Raw genomic sequence first — 15,387 nt, forward strand, 5'->3', positions numbered from 1 at the left:
AAAATAAATGTAAAGGGCTTTTTCTGAACAAGAAAATACCATTAAGGCTGGAGCGATAGCACAGTGGGTAGGGCATTTGCCTTGTACGCGGGTTCGATTCCCAGCATCCCATATGGTCCCCCCCCCCAGCACTACCAGGAATAATTCCTGAGTGCATGAGCCAGGAGTAACCCCTGTGCATCGCCAGGTGTGACCCAAAAAGAAAAAAAAAGACCATTAAAAAACAGAACCTTTGAAAACTAAAATAAAGATACAGAGTCAGGGGAACAACAACAAATGGCCAAAGGCACAGAACTGGAGAGTTGGTCTACAAATCTGGTCCCTAGGACATTAGTGGAGGAAGCTGGCATGGTGATGGGCATGGTATCTGAATACTATATGCATGAAACAATCATTAACAGTATTGTAAATCATGGTACCTTAATAACAATAGGAGGGGAAAAACTGTATGGGTCTGGAAAAATTCTCAACCAAATTCAGTCTTGTCATCTTCATTAAATTAATTCCAACATGATTTCATCCACATTGCTCAAGGGGATGAAGAATTTGCTTTAATAAATTACTCAGTTGTTCACTCAACAATTACACTCTAAGTTGTCAGCACCCGCCCCCAGACTATAAGCTCCCCATGGGCAATAACCACATTTTCTCTGATTCATGTAAGTTCTGTAGGGTGCTTGGCAGTATTCTTTACCCTGTGGAGTACTCAGTACCTCAGTATTATGATGTTGCTGGCCACACCTAAACGTAAGACCTGAGGGACAGAGTCAGCGCTGCCTGGCATGTGGCTGATGTGTCTGACCCCTGGCACCACACGTTCCCCAAAGCATCTTTGGGTACATTCCTAGAGGTCCTTAAGCACTGCCAGGGGGACCCGAAGAATCCTTGGCTTTGCAGGATCCAAGTAGCACCAAATCCTTAGGTGCTAGCTCTGATCTGATGGCATATGTTTAGGAGAAATTTGCCAGGAATGGTCCCCAGGACCCCCTGAAAACAAAAAGTCAAGGAGTTAGCAGGGCTATTCTCTCTTCTAAGACACTAAGAACTCTTTCCTTTTTGGAGGGCGGAGGGGAATTGGGCCACACACAGCAGCACTCATTTCAAAGGGAACAGTACTCAGTTTGGAGATTGAATGTAGTCCAGTGGTTAAAGAGACAGTCCAGGGGAGAATCTTGAAGAACCTTAGCGTTGGCTTATCTAATAATATTCGGAAGGACAGAATGAGAGGAAACACACATTAGACAGCATAAGAGTCAGGATCCAGAGTCCCCATGTGGGGATTGTTGGCCCACAGAAGTGAGGAGGATCACTGTCACTGTCATCCCACTGCTCATTGATTTGCTCGAGCAGGCACCAGTAATGTCTCCATTGTGAGACTTGTTGTTACTGTTTTTGGCATATTAAATACACCACGGGTAGGTTGCCAGGCTCTGCCGAGCAGGCAGATACTCTCGGTAGTTTGCCGGGCTTTCTGAGAGGGACAGGAATTGAATCCAGGTCAGCTGCATGCAAGGCAAACGACCTACCCGGGGCTATTGCTCCAGCCCACAGGGAGGATGACTTACAGCAATAAGGCACTGGGCAAGGCCTAAAAGAGCAGCCCACACTGGGGCTAGGCCTGCAGGTATCATAGACACAGATGCCACAGGGATTTTAGCAGCTGTCTTACAGTATACAGTGTGTCTTTTTCCTTGCCTGAAGCTGCAGTGTGGTTTGCAGAAACAGGAGATGTTTTTCCATGAGCAGCAGGCTGTGGCCAACCATTTTGTACAATAGCACTCTGTACTATTTTATGGCTGAAAGCAATCACCACCCACCTCTGTTCAAGAAGAATTTCTGTTCAGGAGCCACAGAGCTAGTATAGCAGGTAGTGTGCTTGCTTGCACGTGGCTGACCCAAGTTCGGTCACCAGCACCCTGTACTGGTCCCCACAGCACCACCCAAACACAACCAATAGTGATCCCTGAACATAGCCAGATGTGGCTTCAAAACAAACAAACATCCCCAACAGCCCTGCCTAACTTCTCTAAAGAATTGCCGCAGGAGGGGGAGCGTACAGAGGGCAGGAAACTTGCCTCACATGTGGCCAGCCTAGGTTCAATCTCTGGGACCACATATGGGCCTCTGATCCCTTCCAGGAGTGATCCCTGAGTACAGAGAGTAGGAAACCCTGAGCATGATGTGGTGTGGCCCCAAAATTAAAAAAGAAAAAAATTACAATGAGGCATAAGATGCTTTTATCCCATCTTCGTTCCTTCCCCTGAAGTCAGGTTTACAATGGGATTTAATGTCTTTTCATCCTCCCTTATGGGCCTCCCCATTTGCTCTCGTAGAGGTTTTCCCCAATAGATGTCTTTTTTTTTTTTTCTTTTTGGGTCACACCTAGCAATGCACAGAGGTTATTCCTGGCTCTGCACTCAAGAATCACCCCTGGCAGTGCTCAGGGGACCGTATGGGATGCTGGGAATCAAACCCGGGTCAACTGCATGCAAGGCAAATGCCCTACCCACTGTGCTATTGCTCCAGCCCCTATCCCAATGGATGTCTTGTAGTTATTCCTGTCTTGCATCCTATTCTCAAGCTCTAGACCTTGGCAGGTGGTACCAAGAGTGGTCCAGGAAAACAAGTGGTGGAATAAGACTTTGATATTGGGGGCCTGGAGAGATAGTATAGGAGATAAGACACTTGCCTTAAACATGCAGCCAAATCAGTGTTCACATCCCTGGCATTCCTGAGGGTCCCCCAAGCATCGCCAGTGGTCAGTCCTCACCTCGGAGCCAGAAATTGCTTCTCAGTGCTGTTAGGTGTAATCTTCCTCCACTCCAAAATAATTAGCAGTGGGGGCTGGAGTGATAGCACAGCAGGTAAGGTGTTTGCCTTGCATGCCGCCGACCCAGTTGGACTCCCAGCATCTCATATGGTCCTCCAGGCTCCGCCAGGAGTAATTCCTGAGTGCATGAGCCAGGAGTAACCCCTGTGCATCTCCGGGTGTGAACCAAAAAGTGACCACCCGGCCCCTGACCTCGCAGTGACCTGTCTCGGAGCTCGCCTGTGTCTCCTGAGCGCTCACCTGGCACCCACATGAGGTGTGACCCTCACGGAGGATGAGAGCAACGCGCTCAGCAATGCGACGGGCGTCCTAGTGGGGTCCTTCTGATCCGGCTTGTTCGCCAAGGCCCTGACTGACGTTCACACTGGGGGTCTGATCTGCAGTGGTGGAAGGTCAGGGACCGCCCCCTCCCCCGTGGCTGAGGAAAAGAAAGTGGAAGCAAAGGAAGAAGAATCTGAGAAATCTGACCATGAGATAGGTTTTGGTCTTTTTGACTCAATCTTTTGTGACATGCTCAATGAAAAACTGAACTTTTTCAAAAGAATGTATAGATTTGAGGGGCTGGAGCAATAGCACAGCGGATAGGGCATTTGCCTTGCACACGACCGACCCAGGTTCGATTCCCAGCATCCCATATGGTCATCCCATATTTCTCCTCCTGAGAGATGGCGATGGACATTGCAGATCGGGGCCAATGGTCTGTCTCCTAGAACTGCTTCAGACTAACATAGAAATGTTACAACTTATTGCCATCACCATGTCACAGAGAGATGCGACCACATGAAAATGTTGGTCTTTTTATTGCAGGGGGGACGGGGGGTAGTGTGAGGGGTTGGGGGAGGGGCACACCTGTCTATGCTTAGGGGTTATTCCTGGCTCTGCACTCAGGAATTACTCTTGGAAATGCTCAGGGGACTATATGGGATTCCAGGGCTCGAGCCTGGGTCAGTCCTGAGTAAGGCAAGTGCCTCGCCTGCTGTACTATCACTCCACCCGGAACATTGGTCTTACGTGTTTAAACTGTTAGTTCACTTAACTGCAAGTTTCGAAACTGAGGGCCTAGAGGCAAGAGGGAACAAGTGTGATGATTAGGTTAAGAAGACAAGGGCCAAACAAGATTACTGGCTGGGTCTAGGGATACAGAGGTTGTCTATTGTGATGAATTTCAAGAATATAGTTGATAGGGTTGTTTTGGGGTCCCAGATAATTAAATATAAAATGTTATAGATTATGCCAAGAGTAAAGAAGATGATTAAATGGAGAAAGAAGCTGTCTTTAAATTAATATATGGCTGTTTGGCAAAATAGGTATTGAAGGTTAGTTATTGGTCCACAAGCATGGCTTGGATTATAAATGTCTTTCTCTTTGGGGGTTGGACCTAGGGTAGGTTTAACAAGCAGCACCCCTGGGCACGAGCTATCCATGTCGCAGCCTTTCCAGATGGTGTCCTCTTGAGCAGTAGATAACCAGTTCAGGTCCAGAAGAACACACACACACACACACACACACACATACACACACACACACACACCAGGATGCTGGTGACAAACACCCTGGAATGTCAGGAGATATATAACCACACAAGGGAAACGCACACACAAAAAGATATTCTGTCATTCTTGGTAACATGGATAGAATCTGAAGACATTATATTATAGGAGATAAGTCAAACAGAGAAAGAGGGAGGCTCTGCAGAGGTTGGGAGAACAGAGAAAGGCAAATGATTCAGGAGATCACTGAGGTATGAAATCTGAAAGAGACAAACTGCAAAGAGAGTGAGATAATGGTTACTAGGGGATGTAGAGTGTGTGTGTGTGTGTGTGTGTGTGTGTGTGTGTGTGTCTGTGTCTGTGTCTGTGTGCGTGCAGGGTACATGAGGTGGTGGATAAAGCAATGGTATGTAAGGGTACAATCTTGCAACTAGTAAAGAAGTCTGATAAATCTAAAACACTGTATAGTGATTATAGCCAATATAATAGTATAGCCATCAAACTAAGAGAGTAGATTTTCGTTATTTCAGTAACAAATAATTAGGTGACATGATGAGATGCTAATTGTCCCTAGAATGGTAATCACAGTACATGATATAATCATCATTTTATTGCATATGAAATCTATACATTCTTTTTTTTTTTTTTTTTTCTTTTTGGGTCACACCTGGCGATGCACAGGGGTTACTCCTCGCTCTGCACTCAGGAGGAGAAATGCTGCATTGCCCATAAGCTCATCCTGTTCCTGAAAAGCCTCTACTATGGTAGAAATCAGTCCTCATTCTGTTCCTCAAAACCACCCTGCTACTTCCTGCATACAGAAAAGAAACACGGGCTATGATATTTTTAAATGCTGCAAAAATGCCACCACCATCTGCACGCGACAACCCTCTGCTCTCAGGCCAGATAAAGCCTTACATCCCTAGCCCCAGGGCAGACAGCTCTCTTCAGTCTGCCCCAGGCCTTCTCAGCATTCACTCTATAAATGTTTCTTATTAGCCTCTACTTTAGCCTTTGGTAAATTCTATTATTTCCACAACACCAGTCAATCAACAATTCACTAGAGTGATGGATGTGACATGGTATTTTAGAGACTTTCTTAAGGCAATACTGGCTAAGATGGAACATAGGTTTGGAATACTTATACTAGAGGGTCTGGGTAAAAGTCAGCTATAGGTCAGGAAGGCATTTTTATGGTAGAGGCTAAGATCTATGTAAGAATAACCCTAAATATAACTGCCTGAATTAAATAAAAGTTTCTTCCCCCATAGATACCTTCAAAGTTTAAATGCACCAACAATACTTGAGTGCTACTTAAATAGTGAAAAGTAATCATTTCCACATCCAACAATATCAGGGCACTTAAATGAAGTGTTCCTATTGGACATCATCAACTATTAGAATACAATTAAAATCATACTGTAGATGGGCTGGAGCAATAGCACAGCGGGTAGGGCATTTGCCTTGCACGCGGCCAACCCAGGTTCGATTCCCAGCATCCCATATGCTCCCCTGAGCACCACCAGGAGTAATTCCTGAGTGCAGAGCCAGGAGTAACCCCTGTGCATCGCCAGGTGTGACCCAAAAAGCAAAAAAAAAAAAAATCATACTGTAGAATAGTAACTCAAATTTCTGTATACATCATAATTGATTAGAGAATTTAAAGCATAGCTGTGATAAAACACAGCTTACTGGGATCATTTCCCGAATTTGCTATTCAATAAATGAATGTGTAGAAGAATGCTGTGTTTCTACGGACCATAATTTAGAACCACTGTTATAGGAAAAACTTAGTTAGCAACATGGAGAAATGCTACTAAATGTTGTCAAGTTAAAATAAAAAGTTCCACACAAAGGAGTTTGGTTAGCCAAAGTAATTTTAAGATAAAAGGAAATTGAAAGCATTCCACTCCCAAACTTCAAGCTTCCTTACAGAGCAGTAGCACTACATTGTCGCACTGTCCTCCCGTTGTTCATCGATTTGCTTGAGCGGGCACCAGTAACATCTCCACTGTGAGACTTCTTGTTACTGTTTTTAGCATATCAAATACAACACGGGTAGCTTGCCAGGTCCTGTCATGTAGTTATTAAAATAGTGTGGCATTACAACAAACCAGATCATTCTCCTTTGGTTTTGGTTTTGGTCCACACCTGGCATACTCCTGATTTTTGCACTACTGGTGCTGAGGGGACTATATGTGATGCCAGGGATCAAAACTATGTGGGTTGCATGCAAAGTAAACTCTTTTCCTGCTATAGTAGTGCTCCAGCAAAACAAACAAACAAAAAACAGCTCATTCTTGGCAAAGAATAGAGAGCCTGAAATTATTCATACATATATGACCATCTAATCTGTAATTAATGAACCATATCATAAAATGGACAGAAGAAAGCCTCTTCATAAATGATGTAGGAAAACTAAATTGCTACCCACATGAAAGATGACATTTATTCACTATTTAATACCATAAAGAAAAATTCCTCATTTTGTTCCTTGCCCGCATGCCTGGCTGTCTTCCCCAGGGCTCCTCGGAGGGGATGGGCTCCAGATTTCCCTCCCTGCCCTGAGCAGAGTTCCTGGCGGCCGAAGACCACCAGAACCTAGCCACAGCCATGCTCAAGGCCCCTCTCCACAAGTTCGGACAGGCCTCACCCATGAAGGTACTGGCAGAGGAACCCAGGTGTGTGTAACCCCATCAATGGCCAACATCCTCTTAAAAGCAAGCTCCCAGAAGAAGATATCTTACCCTCTGGGAGAAACTGGCAAGCTACTGAGAGCTTCCTTCCCACATGGGACAGCCTCGAAAGCTTCCATGGTGTATCTATATGTCAAATCCAGTAACCAGATGAATCTCATTCCCCTGACCCTGAAGGAGCCTCCAATGCGTCATCATTGGGATGGCCAAGAAGAGAGAGGCTTCTAAAATCTCAGGGATAGGACAAATGGAGAGGTTACTGAGACCGCTCAAGTCACTCGATGATCAACGGGATTTCGTGATCATGAAAGAAAGATTAGCTCAAAATGGTTTAAAGACTAAGCTATATCAAAGCTGCAACAAAAAAATACATAGGGGTATTACAGAGCAGGACCTCAGTATCAGAGATGGATTCAGAGACTCAATTCCAATGGCAAAAGGAAATAGAAGCAAGAATAAACAAATAGGACGATATTTAAAAATGGGCAAAGGACCTGACTGGACATCTCTCAAAAAATATATAAGAATGGTCCAAAGATACATGGTTAAAAATGCTCCACACCTGGACAGGAGTGATAGCACAGCAGGTAGGGTGTTTGCCCTGCAAGCGGTAGACCCAAGTTCAATTCCCAGCATCCCATATGGTCACTTGAGCACTTCCAGGAGTAATTCCTGAGTGCATGAGTCAGTAGTAATCCCTGTGCAATGTCGGGTGCGACTCTCTCCCCGCCAAAAAAAATGCTCTACACCAGTTATTAGGGGAATGAAAATCAAAAACACAAAGAGATGGCTTTGATCACCTAACACCTATGAGATTTAAAAAAAAAAAGAGAGAACACGTCACACCCATGATGCTGACCTACATAAAAACCACTGATAACAAGGTTGGCAAGAATGTGGCTAAATAAGAACTCAGGTGCACTGTTGATGGTGAAAGCTCTGTGGTAAATAATATGGAGGCTTATGTTTTTAATGGAGGTGCCAGAGAGAAAGTTTAATGAGTGCATGCTTTGCAGGAGATCTGAGGTTCACGCCTGGCAGCGCAAGGTCCTTTTTAGCAGAAAACCAGGAATATTTCATCTTTCCAAAGTTTACAAATAAAATCCATATGATTCAGCAGTATCTTTCCTTAGCATTTATCCTAAGGACATAAAAACACTAATTTGAAAGGACAGTTGCACCCCTAAGTTCATAGTTGACAGTATTTACAAGAATCAAAACATGAGGGGCTGGAGCAATAGCACAGCGAGTAGGGCATTTGCCTTGCACACGGCCAACCCGGGTTCAATTCCCAGCATTCCATACGGTCCTCCAAGCACTGCCAGGAGTATTCCTGAGCACATGAGCCAGGAGTAAACCCTGTGCATCACAAGGTTGTCCCAAAAAGAAAAAAAAAACAAACAAAAAAAGCACATGAAATCAATTTAAATGCTTATTAACAGATGACTAGATGAGGATGCTGTGACTTATATACTCAATAGGATATTACTCTACCATTAAAATAAGACTGCCTTTGTGATAAAATATATGAAACTTGAAGTGATTATGCTAAGTGAAATAAGGAAGTGAAAGATAATTATTAGATGGTTTCACTGAATGTGGACTATAAAGCAAATAAGTGGCTAAATGAAAAATAAACAACAAAAGTAATTTCTATACTTAGTGAGAACTATGGTGGTCACTAGAGGAAAGGGAGCATTCGGGGAATTAACAGAGCTATTTTGGTAATAGGTGAGATCTCCAAGCCTGCTCTGATAGGGACTGGGCCTCCTCCACCCATTTCCCCCATTTTCCAGTAGCTTGGCAGCCACACTTACAAATTGCCCTGGCGCCCATGTAATCTTATCAATGGCCAAGATCCAGAGACTATAAAACAATGCTCCCGGAAGCGAGCGGCCATGAATGCAACCTCTTATAGCCTAGTTCTCCCTCTCAGAGAACCTGGCAAGGTACGGAGAGCATTCTGCCCACATGGCAGAGCCTGGCAAGCTCTCCGTAGGTTAGTCGATGTGCCAAATATAGTAACAGTGATGGGTCTCGTTACTCTTACCCTGAAAGAGCCTTCAGTGTGGCACCACTGGGAAGAACAAGTAAAGAGAGGCTGCTAAAATCTCAGGGCTAGGACAAATGGAGACATTACTGGCTCCTGCTTGAGAAAATCGATGATCAAAGGGATGTCAGTGTTACAGTGATACAGTGATTTTGATAATAGAATGGCACTGGAATTTGGTAGGAGTTCCAGCTTGGTGATAATTGCACCCAGATAGTTACAAAGCTAAATCCTAAAAACTCAAACTATAGTAAACCACTAATAAATCAATAGCAATTTAAAAGTCAATCAAAAAGTTTGTTACTAAAAAGTTTAGGCTGGAACAATAGTCCAGTGGATAGGGCGCTTGCCCTGCACAGAGCTGGCCTGGATTTGAACCCTAGCACCATTTCTGGAGCCTCACCAGGAGTGATCCCTGAATGTAAAACCAGGAGTCATCCCTGAGCACCACTGGGTATGGCCCGAGAACAAACACAATTTTTTCCAAATAGAATGATATTATTTTACTTTGAGAGAGTATATATACTTGTTTTCATGCAGAGATTTGTAAAGACACATATATTGCTGACGGGTGATTAATGTTAAGTGGGTAGTTTTAGTTTAACAAGATGAAAAGTTGTGAAGATGGATGGTGGTGAGCTGCACTTCCATGTAAATGCATGCCACTGAATAAATCATCTTCCACAGGACTGGAGAGATAGTAAAGCAGGTAGTGAGCTTTGCTTTGCACACAGCTGGCCTGGGATTGAATCCTCGCATCCTATGTTATCCCCTGAGCACTACCAGGAGTGATTCCTGGGTACAGAGTCAGGAATTACAGGGGCTGGAGTGATAGCACAGCGGGTAGGGCATTTGCCTTGCACATGGCCGACCCGGGTTCAAATCCCAGCATCCCATATGATCCCCTGAGCACCACCAGGAGTAATTCCTGAGTGCAGAGCCAGGAGTAACTCCTGTGCATCTCAGGGTGTGACCCCCCCAAAAAAAAAGCAAAAAAAAAAAAAAAAACCAGAGTCAGGAGTTACCCAGGAATACTGCTGGATGTGGAACAAAAACAAAAACAAAAATTACTTAGTCAGCATTTGTAATAAGATACTTTGTTGCTACTTTTACTGTGTGTGTGTGTGTGTGTGTGTGTGTGTGTTCCAGGAATCAAATTCACAGCCTCACACATGACAGAGAAGAACTTAACCACTGAGTCACAACTCCTGACATTTTGCTTTTTCACTGCCATAAATATACATCACATCAATCACTTAACAAGTTCTAAGGTTTTGTTTAGTGGGATTCAATTTATGTTTTGTTTGTTTGGGGCGGGTCGGGAAGGCACAACTAACAGTGCTCTGGGTTTACCCCTGGCTCTGTGCTCAGGGGACTATATGTGATTCTGGGGGGTTCAGCTTAGGTCACCGTGTGCAAGGCAAGTGCCCTGCCGGCTGCACTATCTCCCCAGCGTTGTGGAGTATAGTTTGGTTCAGTGGAATGCATTGAGACGGGTATGCGGGTGTGCCATCCACCACCATCCATCTCTATAACTCTTTCATCTTGCTAAACTGAAACTACCCATTGAACGTTAATCCTCTTTTCCCCACACCAAGCCTTTGGCAACATCATCATACTTTTGGTTTTTATGAGCTTGACTATTCTAAGGAGTTCATATAAATGGAATTAAGTACCTCTTATAAGCGGATTCATAAGAAATGTAATAAGCTGATTTGTGCTGAAGGCTACAAAATATTCTGAGCACAAATGTGTAGACTGGTCGACCACAATCCTGAAAAATATCTCCTGCTCTCTTCCTATACCTCTGACACAGAGATAGAAACACTGTAATACTGTAAATATAGTGCTGTAAATACCCCCCCACACACAAACACACCTCAACCCAGACCCTTTAGCTATATAATCCTTCCGATTCAGACTCACATTGCGATTTGCTACTACTTTCTTTGGGAAGGAGGTTGGGTCACACCTAGTGGTGCTCTGGGGATACTCCAGGTTCTGTGCTCAGGGGTCACTCCTGGTGATGACTGGAAGATCATATGTGATGCCATGAACTAAATAAGGATCAGTGGCATGGAAGGTACAAGTCTTAACCCTTCTACCATATCTGTCAGATCCCCTATGATAAAGAATTGATGTTACTCTTGGGGTAGTGGTTCAAGTTGTAATAATAAAGATAAAAGCTTTAGAGGAAGGGAGCATGATGGAGTAGTGACAGGACTGTAGTACTGTAGCACTGACCTCCTGTTGTTCATGGATTTGTTCGAGTGGGCACCAGTAATGTCTCCATTGTGAGACTTGTTGTTACTGTTTTTGGCATATCGAATACGTCACGAGGAGCTTGCTAGGCTCTGCCGTGCAGGCGGGATACTCTCGGTAGCTTGCCAGGCTCTCCAAGAGGGAGGAATCAAACCTGGGTTGGCCACATTCAGGGCAAACGCCCTAGCCGCTGTGCTATCACTCCAGTCCAGTGACAGGATAGAGAAGAATAAATTGAGAGTTGAATATTAGGAAAATAACCTAAGTTGAATTGTGGTGCTTTTTCAGAGAGGAGACAGAGTCTCTTGCCCGCGCTCCTGGCTGTCTTCCCTGGGGCCCCTCGAAGGGGATGGGCTCCAGCTTCCCTCCCCACCCCGAGCAGAGCTCCCATGGCCGAAGACCTCCAGAACCTTAGGCACAGCCATGCTCAAGGCCCCTCTCCACACATTCGAACGAGCCTCACGCATGAAAGAACCGGCAGAAGAACCCAGGTGTGTGGGACCGAGGTCTGAGACCTCCAAGCCTGCTTAGATCAGGACTGGGCTTCTTCCACCCAGATTTCCCATTTCCCAGTAGCTAGGTGGTCACACCCAGGGACTGCCCCCAGTGCCATGTAATCCCACCAACAGCCAGCATCCAGAGACTTAAAATGAAGCTCCCGGAAGCATCTTATAGCCTACTTCTGCCTCTGGGAGAACCTGCCAAGCTACCAAGAGTTTCCTGCCCACATGGGAGAGCCTCGCAAACTCCCCTTGGTGTATTCATATGCCAAAACCAATAACAATGATGGGTCTCATTCCCCTGAAAGAGCCTCCCTTGTTGGGAAGGACAAGTAAAGAGAGGCTTCTAACATCTCAGAGCTAGGACGAATGGAGACGTTACTGAGACCAATCGAGAAATTCGACGGTCAACAGGATGATGATGATGATGATTTCAGAGGGGAGATGGGCTGGGGGTGGTGGGGGGAGGTGGGGATATAGTGGGCCACATCCAGTGCACTCAGAGGACTAGGCAGTGCCAGAATTCAAATCTGGTGCAGAGTACAGGTTCCAGGTCTAGGTGCTAACTCCCTGGCCCAGGTTTAACTTTGTAAAGTGACTGAAACACCTTTAGGTGAAAGAGAAAGTAATTATTTAAGAAGGGTAGTGTAAGGCTCGAGCTGTGTCTTAGCAGTAGAGCACAGGGTTTGTTTTTTTTTTTTTTTTTTTTTTTGGTTTTTGGGTCACACCTGGCGATGCACAGAGGTTACTCCTGGCTCTGCACTCAGGAATTACTCCTGGTGGTGCTCAGGGGACCATATGGGATGCTGGGATTTGAAACCGGGTCGGCCGAGGAGCACAGGTTTTTTTACGTGTAAGGCCCTGAATTTGATTTCTGGCTTTGTACCTTCCCCTTTGTTCTGCCAAGGGCAATCCCTAAGCACCAAGCCAGAAGCCCTGAGCACAGCAAGGTGTGGCCCCAAAACAAAAACAAAAAAACGTACATTGCGAAGTTTAAGCAATGGGAATGAATGAGTTACTAGAGGGTCTGAATGAAAAAGGCTAAGTACTGAGGCCTGAATTCATTCATTTAATAACTCAACCAAAGAGAAAATGAACTAAGACTCAAGCCCTTAAAAAATAGTCTGCGGACTGGAGTGATAGCACTGTGGGTAGGGCGTTTGAATTGCATGCGGCAGACCCAAGTTTGCTCGATTCCCAGCATCCCATAGGGTCCCCAAAGCACCGCCAGAAGTAATTTCTGAGTGCAGAGCCAGGAGTAACCCTCTGTGCATGGCCAGGTGTGACCCAAAAAGAAAAAAAAAAAGAAATATTCTAGTATGTGAGACAATAACTAACGTATTACAATTATTTTGGGTTTTGGACTCTAGAAATCACGGCTTTCTCCTGGCTCTATGCTCAGGGATCACTCCTGGCGGTGCTGAGTGGACCATCCTGGTTGCTGGGGATTGAACCCAGGTCAGCTGCTTGCAAAACAAGTGTCTTACCTGTGTGCTCTCTGGCCCCAATTTATGAGTCTCTTTAATATAAAATTGAAATAACCTGTTGGGGCTGGAGTGAGCTATCAGGGTGAGTCCATGTAGACTGTACCATATGACGTGCAGGAACATAGGTACCCATGAAAATGGGCGTGCCCTGACTGGTCTGGATGAAGCTGAACATCTTTTTCCTTTAGGCTGCCTTCAGTAAATAAGTTCATAAACTTCAGTATATTGAAAGAGTCAGTTTTTCCTTTTCTCACAGAAGCCCAGCCTGATCTCCCCGCTCTGGCCCACTTTGTTTTTGGGGATGTAGATTTCAGATTCTAGCCCACTTTGTTTTGGGGATGGAAATCCAAACATTTATGGCCCAAGAAATATTTCCTTTGTATCTCTTTCCTTAGGGCAAAATGTATGGGCCTATGGATACAAAGAAACAATACATGTTTTGCTGCCTTAATGCTCTTTTCGTAACTTCTTTTGATGCTTTTGATGACGTCACTGTATTACACTCTTTAGAGGTACCATGATCAATAAAAGGAGATTAGGGCTCTCTACCTTTGTCACAGGTCTGAGAGAACCTGGGCCCTTCATGACATAAATTTCTTTCGAGTTCCTTGTCTCAGCACCTCCGACTGAATGAATATTCCTGCAACAATAACCCACAGATGAAAAAGTGAGAACACACAAAAATAAGATTAAAAGAGTCTTATAACAATGGAGAAAGAAATGTCTGGGGAGAAAAAAAAGGGTAATTACAGAGTAGGTTGACATTGTTAGATGGTTATCTTCCCCTGCCCTCAACCCAGAAGTAGAACTTAGGATCCATGGTGGAAGTCGGGAAACTGAGGCCCCTGATGCAGCCATCTTTCTCAGGACCAAGAAGTAACAAAACAGCCCTGCCATAGGCAACGACCATCTGATCTTCTCCCTCTTCTTAGTTGGTACAAAAAGAAACAAGTTCTAGGTGGAGATGAAGGTTCAGAGTCTAATCTTGAGGTTGTAGGTTTATAGTAAGAACCTTTTTGCTTTTTTGTTTGTTTGTTCGTTTGGGGACCATACCCAGCAGTGGTCCTGGCTCTCCTGGTGATGTTCGAGGGATCATATGTGATGCTGGCAATAGAACCTTACCTCCTGTACTTCTCTGACCTCCAAGAAGGTTTATAATTTCCCTCTCAGTGTGGTTATGCTATCCCTTTATTCCCAAAGTCTACCGAGGTGGGAGGAAGAAGAGAGATTCTCCACTTCAGCATATTTTTAAGGATAGGTTTTCAACGGAGCAAAGGGAAAGGAAACATGTCGCTCATAGAGAGGGAATGGGTCATGGAGTTTACTATCCTCCCATTTTTCAGTGCAAGGATGATTATTTCCTGTTAGATGCTGCCTGAGGGAAGTTAGCTGGGATTAGTCATTCTGGCAGTTGCCTACTTAAATGAACCTCACCAGGCAAGGGGGTCATAGCAGTAAAACGCTGAAGCCAGCAGGCAGGTAAGTAGGGGGCAGACAATGAGTTACTGAGGCATAATAAATTTGAAATGGCATTTGAAGTTACTCTGTCACTAGCCTGAAAGCCTTACTGCTTCCTATTTTGTAGATACAGGTCCTACTCTATAGATACAGGCCTGATAAGACCTTTAATTTATGCCAGCTCAGGCCCAGTCTGACCCCCTCTGAGAGAAGCTCCAGTAGGAACCCAGGGATACGATCAGGACATGGAAGAGGACCGTCAGAAGTTTATAACTCTTCTCACTGGCAATGCCTTAGCAATAAGCTCTTTGGGTCAAACCCAGTGATGCACAGGGGTTACTGCTGGCTCTGCACTCAGGAATTACTCCTGGCGGTGCTCAGAGGACCATACGGTGTAAAAAATTACAAAGGCAAAGTGCGTGGAAGGGGGAGACAATATGTGTAGGATAACATAGCCTCACATAGTTTAGGTTTATTTGGTTACTCCCGTTACAGTGCTCCTATTCCTCTTTGTTTATTTGTAGCTTCTTTCTTAGTGTTTTGTTGACTTGTAAATAATGTTTTTCTCTTCTCCTTGAGTCCTTTGCATAGTTTATTCAGAGCAAGTCCTTTTT

General features: G+C 44.8%; 1 pseudogene; it reads left to right on the forward strand.

The window, feature by feature from the left end:
• Positions 1-3,032: 3,032 nt before the first annotated feature.
• LOC129401866 (60S acidic ribosomal protein P1-like) lies at positions 3,033-3,403 on the forward strand (annotated as a pseudogene).
• The last annotated feature ends 11,984 nt before the right edge of the window (positions 3,404-15,387 follow it).

The sequence above is a fragment of the Sorex araneus genome, chromosome 2 (assembly GCF_027595985.1).
Source record: "Sorex araneus isolate mSorAra2 chromosome 2, mSorAra2.pri, whole genome shotgun sequence".
Lineage (NCBI taxonomy): Eukaryota > Metazoa > Chordata > Mammalia > Eulipotyphla > Soricidae > Sorex > Sorex araneus.